The sequence below is a fragment of the Camelus ferus genome, chromosome 13 (genome assembly GCF_009834535.1).
Source record: "Camelus ferus isolate YT-003-E chromosome 13, BCGSAC_Cfer_1.0, whole genome shotgun sequence".
Classification (NCBI taxonomy): domain Eukaryota; kingdom Metazoa; phylum Chordata; class Mammalia; order Artiodactyla; family Camelidae; genus Camelus; species Camelus ferus.
In genome coordinates, this window is record NC_045708.1 from 53085487 (window position 1) to 53099629 (window position 14143).

At 37.7% G+C, this 14143-nt stretch overlaps 1 protein-coding gene and 1 long non-coding RNA gene across 5 annotated transcripts in view; one reads left to right on the top strand and one right to left on the bottom strand.

The window, feature by feature from the left end:
- Positions 1-11378, top strand: part of LOC116668072 — a 247036-nt gene extending 235658 nt beyond the window's left edge. For 3 of the 4 annotated variants that reach the window (XR_004325151.1, XR_004325149.1, XR_004325152.1), the window contains 2 exons: positions 4547-4614; positions 6745-11378. This is a non-coding gene — a long non-coding RNA (uncharacterized LOC116668072). The remainder of the gene's footprint in view (positions 1-4546; positions 4615-6744) is intronic. The other variant, XR_004325150.1, reaches the window with a different exon arrangement.
- NEGR1 (neuronal growth regulator 1) overlaps positions 1-14143 on the bottom strand; it is a 779356-nt gene that overhangs the window by 14803 nt on the left and 750410 nt on the right. The window lies entirely within an intron of this gene.

Genomic DNA, 14143 nt, shown 5'->3' on the forward strand with positions numbered 1-14143 from the left:
ATCTCTCTGAGTACTCTAAATAGATCACAATACTCTGAGCAAAGTGCACCCTTTAAACCCCGGGCTGCAATTCTTGTTTCTTCTACTCGGAATCACCCTCTTCCACTTCCTGCCAATTTTCCAGCTGCTATAGAACATATTTTTCCTTCTCCTTAAGAAGCTAGTTCCAGGGTTACCTCTATGATAACTTACTTGACCCTTTAACCATTACTTGCCCCCTCCCTTGAATCTCCTTTGCAATGTTGTGTTAGTTTCTAGTGTACAGCAAAGTGATTCAGTTAGACACAAATATATTATCTTATGTATTCTTTTTCATTATAGGTTATTACAAGATATTGAATGTAGCTCCCTGTGCTATACAGTAGGACCTTGTTGTCTATCTATTTTATATACAGTAGTTTGTATCTGCTAATCCCAAACTCCTATTTTATCCCTGCCCCTTCTTTCCTGTTTGATAACCATGAGTTTGTTTTCTGTCTGTAAGTCTATTTCTGTTTTGTAAATAAGTTCATTTGTATCATTTTTTAAGATTCCACACATAAGTGATGTCATATGATACTTGTCTTTCTCTGTCTGACTGACTTCACTTAGTATGATAATCTCCAGGTCCCTCCATGTTGCTGCAAATGGCATTATTTCATTCTTTTCTATGGCTGAGTAGTATTCCATTGTATGTATATACCACTTCTGCTTTATCCATTCATCTGTCAATGGACATTCAGGTGGTTTCCATGTCTTGGCCATTGTAAATAGTGCTGCTATGAACATTGAGGTGCATGTATCTTTTCGAATTAGAGCTTCCTCCAGATATATGCCAGGAATGGGATTGCTGGATCATATGGTAAGTTTATTTTTAGTTTTTTGAGGAATCTCCATACTGTTCTCCATAGTGGCTGCACCAATTTACATTCCCACCAACAGTATAGGAAGGTTCCTTTTTCTCCACACTTTTTCCAGCATTTATTGTTTGTGGACTTTTAATGATGGCCATTCTGACTGGAGGTTATCAAAACTGTGTCCATTGCCACTTCATATTTCCCAGAGTGCATGGTGATTTGCACATAGTAGGTGTGCAATAAATTAATTTTGGATAAGTAAATCAATGGAAAGTAAACAGTTATCCTATCACTTTGCTTCCACTTTTCTTGGCTCACGATAATTCAGTTGCATCACTTTTATGAGGTTGGTATTAATTATACTGTTACCAGGCATATACCCTTAAAAATGAAAAAGGGGTCTTAAAATCTTAATTAAATCTGATAATTTTTTTCCTCATAGATTTTATCCCAGGAATATTATCCACTGTTTCACACTATCATCATTTTGGGTTTTGCCACACCAGCAACATTGCCTAATGAAAGTTCTGTCTCCTATTGTATTTCTTAAATATTTTAAAGCACTCATGGTTCTTATATTTTTATTATGACTTCAGCTATAAAATACTCCTCCCCCGACAATATCAAAATGCTCTTTTCTTGGGTGTCCAGCTTGCCTTACATTTTCTGCCCAAGGTGATCCAACTTCTAAAATGGGAAAATGGGATATAGAACTTCTATGAAAGGAACTTGGGGACATGCACACAAAAATCACACTTCAGGGAATTCTTATCCGAAAGATGGGCTAGCAAAGATGGAAAAAAAAAGATGAATACATTTGCATTGTGTTTCTAGCAACGAAAATATTCTGCAATCTGGATTCATGTTGATTATAAAGTATGATCAGTGATTTTCTTTCTAAGAAATAAAGACAATACACTGCTTATAATTTCCCTGGGACACTAATCAAGGTATTTTAGAAGAAAGGTGGGAATTTTTTCAACTATTACATTAGAAGACCTTAGCTCTGCCTCACTTAGATATTGCAGATTTGGCCACTTACATTACTATTTGAAAGAGTTTTTGACTGTAACTGAAATAAGACTTCCTGGGCCTGCACTGAGAAGTTCTTCAGTCTATCAGCTGAGAAGTTTATATCCACAGTTCCTTTGATCATAAAACACTAGGAGAAGCCTTGTCATTTCTTAAGACAAAGAAAGTCTTTACTGAGAGATTCCTCTACTTTAGCAGTATTTTCAGTTATTCTTAACCTAAATATATACTCTTAAACCTCAAACTGGAAAACCAGTCTTAGATACGTTATAAAATGAGTAACTTCAGAGTAACTGATTTTTATAACAGTAATCACATTTATTCAGCAAATTCTTACTGAGCATCTCCTCTGTGATAGTCATTGTGGTCTGTTGATTATACAAAGACGAACAAGACCTAGTCCTGGACCTTGAGGAATTTACAGTCAAGTTGAAACAAAACATTCTACTCTAGAAGAAAAGTGATGATTTTCACCAAATCAGATATTAGAATTCCAGGGTTAAAGAAACTTTGAAACTCTATTAGCCTTTGTCAAAGTATAATCAAATCCGAAATCTAGTTAGAGAAAGAGGTTTTAGGGTTATGTCATTTTAAAGCCAGAAGGGACTGAGGCCTACAGAGGAAAGAGCTACACAGGGAATTAATGAGAGTTTCTAGACTTTGAGTCTGCTGTCCTTTCCGGAACACTGAACTGCCCACGTTAATTTATTTAGTATCTTGTTTCAGGTTTTTATAACTCTCACTTGCTTATTAATATTGAATGTATCAAATACAACCTTAAAATGTTTCTAAATATAATATGATCAAAATAATTTTATAGTCTAGTAAATTATACAACAGTTACATATCACTTTAGTCACGGCAACCAATAAGATACAAAATGAATTTGTTCTATATATGTGGTAACAGTGACATGATTATTTTGAAATATCAAATGTTTGAAATAATTTCCAAGATCTATAGCTGGTATATGTTTCATTTATATCTCTCCTTATGTGTTCAACTTGGACTTTTTTCATCTATCAAGCATATGAAGCTCATAATATTTCTTTTCTTCTTTTTTCTTTTGCCCTGACTTAACACATTTTACTGACAAAACAAATCACTTGGCCATACTTATCTTCAAAGCAGGTGGAAAAATGCAGTCCTCCCAAGCTCTCAGAACAAGCATAATCAAGATATTTGTCTAATAGCCTTAATGATTACAACAGTGCACCCTTACAGTCAGCAAATATTTGGTTCACTCTTCTTGCCACATGCAAAACATTCTTGCTCCTCCTATGAGCCGTTTTTAGTCAAAAGAGAGAGCTATTCCATGTATCTTTTCTCCCCCAGTTTTGCTGAGAAATAATTGCCATACATCACTGTATATGTTTAAGGTATATGACCTGATAGCTTGATTTACATATGTTATAAAATGATTACCACAATAGGATCAGCTAACATCCATCTTCTCATTGTTAATTTTCTGAGGATCTTCCAAAGTTTTTTTCCATAGTGACTATACCAATTTACCATCCCACCAACAGAATACAATGGTTCCTTTTTCTCCACATCCATGCCAGCATTTGTTATCTCTTATCTTTTTGATGCTGGCCATTCTAACAGGTGTGAGGTTCTATCTTGTGGTGGTTTTAATTTGCATTTCCCTAATAACTAGTGATCTTGAGCATCTTTTCACATACCTCTTTGCCTTTCATATATCTTCCTTGGAGAAATGTCTATTCAGGTACTTTGCCTATTTTTAATTGGGTTATTTATTTTTAACTTTTAAACTAGAGATGTGAGTTATGCACCACTATTGTAGAATCTAATTATGACTATGTATTTACCATTACCAGTGAGATTTATGCTACCTCTTTGTGTTTTTATGATGTTAATTTACTGCTATTCAAATAACTCCCTTTCGCATTTCTTGAAAGCAGCTTTCCCTCAGCTTTTGTTTGTTCAGGGAAGTCTTTATTCTTCCTTCATTTCTGAAAGATAGCTTTGCTGAGTGCAGAATTCTTCATTTACAATTATTTTCTTTCAATATCTTGAATATATCACCCCATTCTCTCCTGGTCTGAAAAATTTCTGTTGAGATATCTGCCAATAATCTTCCGGGGGTTCCCTTGTATATAATTTCTCTCTTTTACTGATCTTAAAAGTCTTCCCTTGTCTTTGACTTCTGAAAATTTAATTATAATGTGTCTCACTATAGCCCTATTTGGGTTCAAACTATTTGAGACTCTTTGGGCCTTATGGATCTGGCTGCCCGCTTCTCCTCCCAGGTCAGGGACGTTTTCAGCCATTATTGTTTTAAGCATCCTTACTGTCCCTTACTCTTTCTCTTCTATTTCTGGATTTCCCTTCTTGTAAATATTGTCTCTTTTCATTGTGTCCCATAATTCCTGTAGGCTTTCTTCACTCCTTTTTTCATTCTTTTTCCTTTTTGCTCCTTTTACTGGTTAAATTTCCAGGGTCCTGTACTCCAGGTTGCTGATCCTCTCTCTGCATGGTCATGTCTACTTTTGAAACTCTGTACTGAATTCTTCAGTTCAGCTGTTGTGTTTTTCAACTCTCAGATACCTGTTCGTTTCTGTTAGTTTTGATGGTTGCTATTTCCTTGTCAAACTTCTCATTTTGTTCATGCATTGGTTTCCTAATTTCATTTAGTTGTCTGTGTTTTCTTACAGTTCGCTAAACTTTCTTAAGACGATTATTCTGAATTCTTTCACAGTTCACAGATCTCCATTTCTCTAGGGTAAGTTATTGGGGCTTTATTAGTTTCCTTAGGTGTTGTCATATTTGCCTGATTTTTCATGATCCTTGATTCCTTACATTTGAGTGATGGGGTCCCTCTTTAAACTTTTGCTTTGGCAGAGAAAGGTTTTGACCAGTCAGTTTGGGTGTACCTGCTGGAAATGTCTTTGAGTAGGTAGGGTTCGCTTTAGGGTCTATTTTGGGTGAGACAACCCTTTGAGCTTTGAGGACGGGGACTGGGGAGTGTTGCACTGGCGGAGAACACTTGGATAGGACTGCTGGCTTGGTTCCCTACCCAAGAGAGGCTATAAGATGTGCTCCGAGGTTCCCTGAATTCTCTGGTCAGACTTACTAGTTGGTCAGTAATATATTTAGTAATAGGTGGGGCTGTGAATTAGTCTTCCTGCCCTGCCCTATACAAGTTGTTGTTTGAGGGCCTGAATCAGGCCGAGCGTGCCCTGAATTCCCTGGTCACGTGAGACCACCAGTTCTGCTCCGCGCTCAGGGAAAGCTGTGGGCTGTGCTCTCTGCTCAAGTGCCTCTGCACACAGGACTGCTGGATGGGCTGCATAGCTTCCTGTGTGCTCTGGTTAGGTTCCCTGGCTGGGCAGGTTGAAGGCCACATTCAGTGATGAGCACGGTTATGAATTAGATTCCTTGCCCAGGCTCAGCAGGAAAAGCAGTTCTAAAACCAGTAAGCTCTTTGTTTTCTTAACTCGAGCTGACCCACACCCTGAGTTCCCTGGTCGGATGGGGTTGCTGGCTTTGCTCTGTAAACTGTTAGCTCTGCCTGCCCTTCTTTTGGCTTGAGCTTTGCTGGGCCACACAGTTTCCAGGTGTTCTCACCAGCCCTCCAGGTCAGATAGGACCAAAGACACAGTGGGTGGGGCTATGTCTAGACTATGTCTTGATTCACCAGATTCTCAAAGGCACACATAAAATCTGAAGATTATTTAGAACATCCTTCCATAAAATGCGGGGTTTTTGTTTTTCAAGTGAAGGACCAGCTTCAGTTTCTTATTCATGCTTGGGGTCAGGACTTTAAAACTTAAAAAATGAAAACGGGATTAAAGGAACCATAAATTCTTACCAGAGAGCAAAGCTTTGTTTAAAGACAAGAAATGTGTTATTTTGTTTTTAATGCAGTAACATTTCTCCACCTTCCTGGTATACCGATATCTGAAAGTAATTGCTAATGAAATCAGAAAGTTGCACTTAAATACATGTGTTCTGATACACATTTTCCATTTCACACTAAATTTAATTATCACAATTAATAAGAAAATGCAGCATCATTCTAATGGTCAAAAAGAATTTCTAAATCCCTTGTAAGCTTATGTGTAGAACTTAAGGAAAGCAACCGTAAAGTCATCTCCTTTCTTATTTATTCTTAGAAACATGTCTTACTGTAATAAGGTTTGGGCTACATAATTGCACCTGGGTGTACTTTTTAAATTTTAAAATTGGAAAAGACAGATGATTATTTTCTCCCTTCACCAAAAAGTTACGAGATATTAAATGTTAATCTCTCATTGTTACACAATTTTTTTTCCTGAAGATAAAGGGATATAAAAAGAATGTAATAAGCACTGTGCATGTTCCTACTAATCTTACCAGAATCTCCCCCTATATTAAACTAGTTCTTGTCTATCCTATTTAAACTATTCTTGTGATATTCGCATATGAGCAAGATGAGCCTTTGCTAAGTTTAAGCATTATGGCAGCTGTCAGCTTATAAAGAGTAATAGAGCAGCTTTATCCACATGTGAATCAGGAACAAGAAACTCACCAATAATACAAACAGAGTTTTTCATTAAGCAGAATTCCTGTTTATTACAGAGCAATAATAATAAATTTTTTGAATTTCAATTTAACATTGAAAGCAAATCCCAGTTCCCCCGTCTCTCTGATGCAGCTGGCTTCACTGTGCATAATGTCTGATATACAATGGCAGCATCTATTGCTACAGAACTGGTTTATTTGTGTATTGAAAACTTCATTCAAATTTGTATGGTTTAGAATGTTCAATGAAATGCACAAATTGAGTAGTTCAGTATTTCTTAATTTGTCATCATGATTTTTATATGTTTTCCTTCTTTATGACAAACTTAATGCCATTTTTATCTCATAGGAAACAACGTGACAATTCCCATGAAATTTCAGTCTGATGCTAAAGGTAGGGACCGAGGTCAAGCTCGAAGTCATTTACAGGACCATGAACACTGCCTTAGACTAAATCTGGGCTTAGCAGCTGCAGAAAAATAACTCATGGAAAGCCTTGTTTTATTATTTGCTGACAATTAAATGCAGTATCATATGAACATATTATGAAAGGGATTTTGTAAGTGAGAGGGAGTGGCTGGGAAGAAGCAAGGTGAGTGGTGGAAATGACACTGAAACTTAAACAATGTTGGAGGGAAGAGTCATCCACCTAGGGGGACTTCCTGATTGAAAGCAACAGCAGAAACACAAACATATTGAATTTAGAGCTTTGCAAATGCATCTCTTCATGTCGGGTATTTTGAGTCCTTTTCTATTCCTAGGTATGTTTACTAAATTATATGAATCCAGTAATTCCAATTATCCTTTGCATATCCATCCTAAAGTGCATTTTATACCATTGGATTGCATTTGGATTTGTTTTTAAGTTACAGAAAAGAAATCTTGAGTCAGTAAATGTGGTTAGATCTCCAGGTCACTGAATCTTGAAAGAAATAGATTTAAAACGCTTTTTTAAAATAAGGAAAAATGACAAAACTCTGGGAAGAAAAAGTTGAATGTCACTATTTCTTAGGTGCTAATTAGAGATGTGTTTAATTGCATGTTGTTCATTTGAAGATACTACCTTTTGATCACTTCACAGGTAGGTAGCGAGCATTGGTCCTTTTCCAACTGGTTAGACGTGATGCTGGGAAAACTAGACTCTTTTACCTGACATAGATAACTTACTGTTTTAATTCCTGAGGTGACATCTTTCCAGTGTTAAATACAGACCAGAATAACAATTGTATTATAATTATCAACATTTGGGCAAGGCATGTAGAAGACTGCCCAGAGTACTGTTTTGTTTTTTTTTTTTTTTAAATAATTCTTCACTTCATTTAGTTCTCTGATTACATAATTATGCCCTTTTTTTTTTCTTTTGCAAAGTAAATTGCTTTAGGAAAATTTTAGTAAAAAGAATTAAGACCTTCAACAAAATACTGATGTACTGTGAACCTCAATTTTCTGTCTGTAGGATGGGGTTGTTAATACCCATAGGTCACGGAGAGTGCTAGAGGAGATAACTAGTTGTCACGTATAAATCAGTTTGTAAAAGCAATTTTGTTCCAGGGCATAATTTTCAGGTGCTGATAATCAGATCTTTAAAGAAAAAAAAAGTCTCTCTTAACTTGGTTGTCATTTGTTAAACAAAGACTAGGATATCTTCGGGTGGTCAGTCAACTCACTCATGGCCATGAGGTGAACTGTAATGGCCTCAAACTAACTTCTTCAGGTAAAATGAAATTCTATTCACTTGGAGGCTCAGTTTTATCTACCAGTAGTTGATGTGGTGAGCTATCTGACTTCTAAAAGTGTCTTTTGTCAGTCATTCATTCATGCATGCATTTATGGATTCATTTAAGAAATATTTATTCAGTACCCACTCTGTACAGAATTGCTGGGTATCACAGGTACCCCTACCCCATCTCCCAAGATTCCTATCCCCTGGTTGATCAATCAAACACTAATTTGGTATTACTGTGAAAGGAATTTGCAGATGTAATTAAAGTCCATGTTAGTTGACCTTAAAATATGGAGATGATCTGGGTGGGCCTAACATAGTCTCACGTCTCTTTAAAAACAAGCAGTTTTCTCCACTGGTGGCAGAAGGTGACATCAAGAGACTAAAACCTTGAAGGGGATTTGACTTGTTTGCTGGCTTGAGGATGGAGAGGGCCCACCTGTTAAGGAATAAGTGATCTTTAGAATCAGAGAGCAGCCTCTAACAGCCAACAAGGATATGAGACCTCAGTCCTACAATCACAAGGAACTGGATCCTGACAACAACCTAAAGAAACCTGAAAGTGGATTCTTCCCTAGCGCCTTGTGGATGCCCTGATTTCAGCCTTGTAAGATCAGACAGAGAGAACTGTTGAGCCATATTGTACTTCAAGATTACAGAACAGAACTGTGAGGTAATAAATCTGTGTTGCTTTTAAACCACTGCATTCATGGCAGTTGTTTGCTACAACAGAAAACAAAAGCAATCATTGATCTTTCATATTGTGACATATCAAGCAACTGCAGAAAGCAATGCAAGGGTTAAAGAGACAAAAGTTAGAAATGGAAAACCTAAAGACATGTCAAGGCAAAATGCCTGAGCATCCAATGAGCAGTGCCTGTAGTAAGTGTTCTTAGTACCAGGAAGGGTGTTTCAGAGTGGGTGGGACTGTTTTGAGTTCTTCCTGGAGCAGGGGGACCAAAAAGCATGGGAAGGTTTGGCAAGGTGGAATTTCTTTTATAATTTCAAATAAATGTCCTTTTGAACCTATTTGTCTATCTTTAATTCAAATTTTTGTTTAGATGGCATTCTGTAATCCTATGCTATGTCTGTTCTCTGTCTTTTCTACAAACCTTTCCTCACCTTTGCAAACAATAAAAAAAAAGCCTCCAATCAGAGACTCCAAGGGGTCAGTATTATTGTTCCAAAGAGTCAAAAGGTAATAATCATGAGCCACTTATAAATCCAAGATTACTCCAATTCCGTGCTGAGCCCTGAATGAGATAATGTGTACATGTACGTAATCTCTATCCAGAGTACAGGAGGAAAGCTTGACCAGGAGCCCTGGGTGCACTCTCCCACATGTTTTAAACATAAAATGCTTTAATCTGAACACTTATCAGTGAATAACTAATCCTAGTAAGCACATAACCATGCTTATTTTCTAACTCCTTTGTGGGCCAATAATGAATACAGATAACACAGAAAACAGGCACTGTGGCAAATTTGGACAAATAGAATTTAGAGACAGTGACAGAAAGCTTAGTCAAGCATAATGCTCACAAAACATAAAGCAAAAATCAGGACAAAAAACCATCAAACCTTCCCCAGAGGCTCACGATTTCATAAGAGGGTCTGCCTCTAGAGTCCTTTGGCTTTGTGCGACCTCCTGTTTCCCTAGCTTTCATTTGCACTCCCACAACTAAAAGAAGTTTGGACTATAACACTCATTATATACAGTAGCTACTGAAGCTGCAAGGATACATAAATAAATAAATAAAATGTGTAGGAGATAAAGTTAAAGCCCTGGGCTCATCTATTTCCCCAAGGTTACAATCTGATTGTATTTCCGGTGGGGAAAAAGGCACACACGTATCCCCCTAGAAAACATTTTTTTTTAATATACGAAAAGTAAAGCCAACATACTTTTTTACTTGTACATTTCTCCATTTAAACGGCTATTTGCTACTCATCATGCATGAATAGAAGAATGGGATAAAGTGAACAAAGCACGGATTTCTGTTGTTCCTGCCATGAAAAGTTACAGCAAATAAATTGCACCAGAGGAAAGAATAAACGCAAAAATAACTGAAATCTTTTTATGTAGATGAGGTGAAAAAGCAGGCTCCTTTAGAATTGCTTCTTTAGATTATAATAGCAATTTATGTTGAAAGTCACTATGACAGATCAGCCCATAATTTATTTCAAGAAGTCAGACTAGCAAGATCAAGTGTCCTGTAGGTGGTACTTCATCTTACCGCATTAAAACAGTCTTCCCAAATGTAACAGATAACCTCAACTGCTGTGCCCTGTAAGCAAGCAGAAAATTATGTAAATCTGATTTCCTTACTATGCGTGTGCTATCTCTTTAAAGCTTACTAAATCATATCCAGATTTGTAAACACAAAAGCACTGGATCCAAGATACATTTGCTTTTCAAACACTCAGAATGAGAAAAGGTACTTTGCAGGGTATAATTGAAAAATTCCTATCTGTTTTCAAAAGCTAACAAATCAACGGTTGTGTGAGATTAAAAAAAAAAATACAAAACATCACCTCAACTTATTATGGGCTTAATTGCTTCCTCATAATGGAGTGTGACAATGTGATTGCAGTAAGAATAGCACCTGCTTTGAAAATCCCGTATCAAAGAAGGGCCGGTGAGGAGGAGCGGAAGCCCACGCGGCAGCCGTGTGGCAGCTCCTCTCCATCCGCTCCTTGGTTTGCACTGCTTCTTACCTCTCTCCTTTAAGCCTCTCTAGGCTCACCGCCGAATGAACTGGGGGGTATTCTACTAATGCACCTAAAACAATGTCTGTACCTGTATGCCCCGCATGGCGACTTCAAAGACAAAGAGGCACATGCAGGCAGTTGGGGCTCTGTCTGAGCCCAACTCAGAGACTGTCTTCCTTACAGACACAGAAGCCCCCCGTATGGCCCAGACTGCGCTCTGCTCTCCTGCGTGAGAGAACACAAAGGCTGGGGGCCCGACCGCACAAGCATCTCCAGCCAATAACGGAGCCAAGGGTGGACTGTCCTTTCTGCCTTTGTTCTAAGAAGAAAATTCTTTGACATTAAGGTTAATTGGTTACGTTCCTGCCTATTATGGATTTGCATTTATTTGCATTAACGTAGCTTAATCTTTTTTGTTAAATATATGTCTAATTCTACATATTCTTTGACCAAAAATTTTTTACTTTGTGTTTAGAGCAGGGGAGGAAATCCTTTACTTCTTTTCTTTTTTTGTTTTTAAATATGTTAGTCTTTATTTATTTTTTTAAATGTTATTTTATTTATTTAGATTGCGATTTTTTGGGGGGAGATAATTAGGTTTATTTATTTACTTATTTTTAGAGGCGGTACTGGAGATTGAACCCAGGACCTCATGCATGCTAAGCACGCGCTCTACCACTTGAGCTATACCCTCCCCTCTCCTTTACTTTTTCTGTAAAGAGTTGACCAAGGGCAATACATCAATAGATTAAAAGATATTTAAATTACTAGCTATGTTTCAAGTTAATAGACATGTATAGTATTTCAGGCACCTTTTAAAAATGAGATTAAGAAAAACAAACTCTGTTTCCAATTCCTGGCATATAGTAGGTACTTAAATGTTGAGTGAATGAGTTATAGTCAATAAGTTTCAGTAAGCAAACAAACATACATTTTGGTTCTCTATTAATGAATTGTGTCAGCTGTAAAATAAGTTAATACTCCATTCTAACTCCAACACTCCAGAATTTTAAGCAGTAGACTGATTCAATGATATAAAGAGTGTTCTGCACTTAGATTTGGTATGAGCCATACAAAGATGATGGCCAACAAAGACAGTAGGACAAATAATGAGAGATGTGCTCCAAGGGAATTATTCAGCCAAACATAAGAACACACAGAGAGACTGACCACACACACACACACACACTCACACAAATCCCTCATATGTAACAACGATTCAGAGACACACACAGACACATTGAAAGGGCAAAGGGAAACAGAAATATAATTACTGGCAGAGAGGAAGGCAGCCCCAGCATATGTGTTTATAGGATAACGCTGCAAAAGACTGCAAGTGCCCTCTTGTAATTTTCACAGCAGAAGACATGGATGGCGATGCCAGCTTTTGGTGCTTGTGCTTCTGGCAAAATACATTAATAAGCTAAGGTGCATGTTTAATCTGTGGGCTGAAGGTTTCCACACCTGATGTACAGGCAGCCTGTGTTGAGTCCCATCCTAAATAGTGCACTTGCAGTAACAGTGTTCAAACCAAAGCTTCTCAAAAATTAAAGGACTTGGCTTTATTTACCTATAAAACTGCTATGAGGGTAAGACACTGAGGATAAGCTTGAATCTCAAATGCTGAGGATATAATGCCAATGTGCTTGCACTGAAAGACACAGCTAAAGGAGAAGGAATGATTTCCATGTTTGAGGACCTCTGGGACTTCAGCAAAATAATAAGACCTCCCATGTTTAAGTATTGTTCTACAAATACATATACATATGTACACTGATAAATTTATTTAATTCTCACAACTGTCTATATGATTTTCCCCTTTTTGCAGATGGGGCATACTGATACACATAAGCACTGGGGATCTGTTTTAAACACTGGGTCTATGTAGTTTTAAGACCTTTGCTCTTAACCATTTTACTATGCTGCCCCTCAGAGATAAGCAAACAATATAAAGGTTAGAAGATTTTTAGAAAAAGATCTGCCATTAAAAACAAACAAACTACCTTTGGGTTTCTCTAATAAAGCAAAGGATACTTTAAAAATCTTTGTCACCTACAGGTAATAAAGCCTTTTGAAGACTTCTCTCTCACACACAAACCAGGATGAATTAATGACCTTGGCAGGATCAACACAATAATTTTTTGGTTCTATGATTCAGAGGTAACATCTAGGTAATTTTAGAATTTCTTTCCATAAACCACATTGACTAAACAGCTGATACTGGCAGGCACAGCTATGTTATTTTCAGTGAACTTAGATTCAAGGAACAATCTGTTTCTAAAGAAGGAACAAACCCAATATTTAAATGGATTATTTTGTAAGTCAGAAATATATATCACTATGTACCATGGTAGTTTTTAAAAATTATTTTTAAGGTAAAATTAAGACCCCCAAAAGGCTAAGAGACATGCAAAGTCCAAGTCACATTTCATTTTTAATTCAAATGCTCAGTGGATTGCACAATGAAGTCCTTATCAGTGAAGGATGGGCCGAGTAAACTTCTTTTTGTTAGTAGCTTGAGCCGAATCACCCAGAGCCAGTGGCCCCCGAGGCAGTCTGTCCAGAAAGCCATCCTTCAAATGCTTTCTCCGTCTGCGAGGTCCACTGTACAACGCGTACCATTTTGCTATCGCCTTGGGAGCTCTCTAGCCATTCCTAGACACACCCATACCTCATTATCCTGCAGCCAGACAAATGGCAGCAATCAGAACATCTTGGTAGGGAAGACACACTATGGTATGGTTGAGAAGGCCCTTCCATTTTAAAAACTATTGTTTTGTAATGCTTAAGACTTTCCCAAAGTGATCTTCACATGGAAACTTTGTGTTTTCTCTCATTTCAAAGTGATTCTGTAAGAGGAAATATTTAAGAAATCTCTTCTGTTTTAAAGTGAAAAGGTCCTTGTGGATTACCCTTGCTTATTTGTGAAGGATTCTCTGGGAGGATAATTTACACTTATTACTCAACCAAGTATTTCGAGTGCCTATGAGGTTCAAGGCCCTTTGCCAGCTCAGTCTTGGTCTCGGCCCCTCTTCTTAGGATGCTAAGTGACTGGAAGGGCAGGTAAAGCAAATGCACGAGTAAATGTTACACAGGCGCCAGGTCCCACCTCTCCTACCACCGCAGGGCTGCCGTCCACGACTGGAGCTGCAGTGTCAAGGGGAGGCAAGGTCCTGCTGTTCCGCTTGGACAGTGAGCTTGCTCTGTCACACTTCGGCCATTGTGGCTTTTGATTCCTGGTTCGCAGACACCTTTCCTCTGGGCTTTTGCCTCGTTGGGCCCGTTTCGGCCTCAGCCCCTTCCCCTGGGTTTT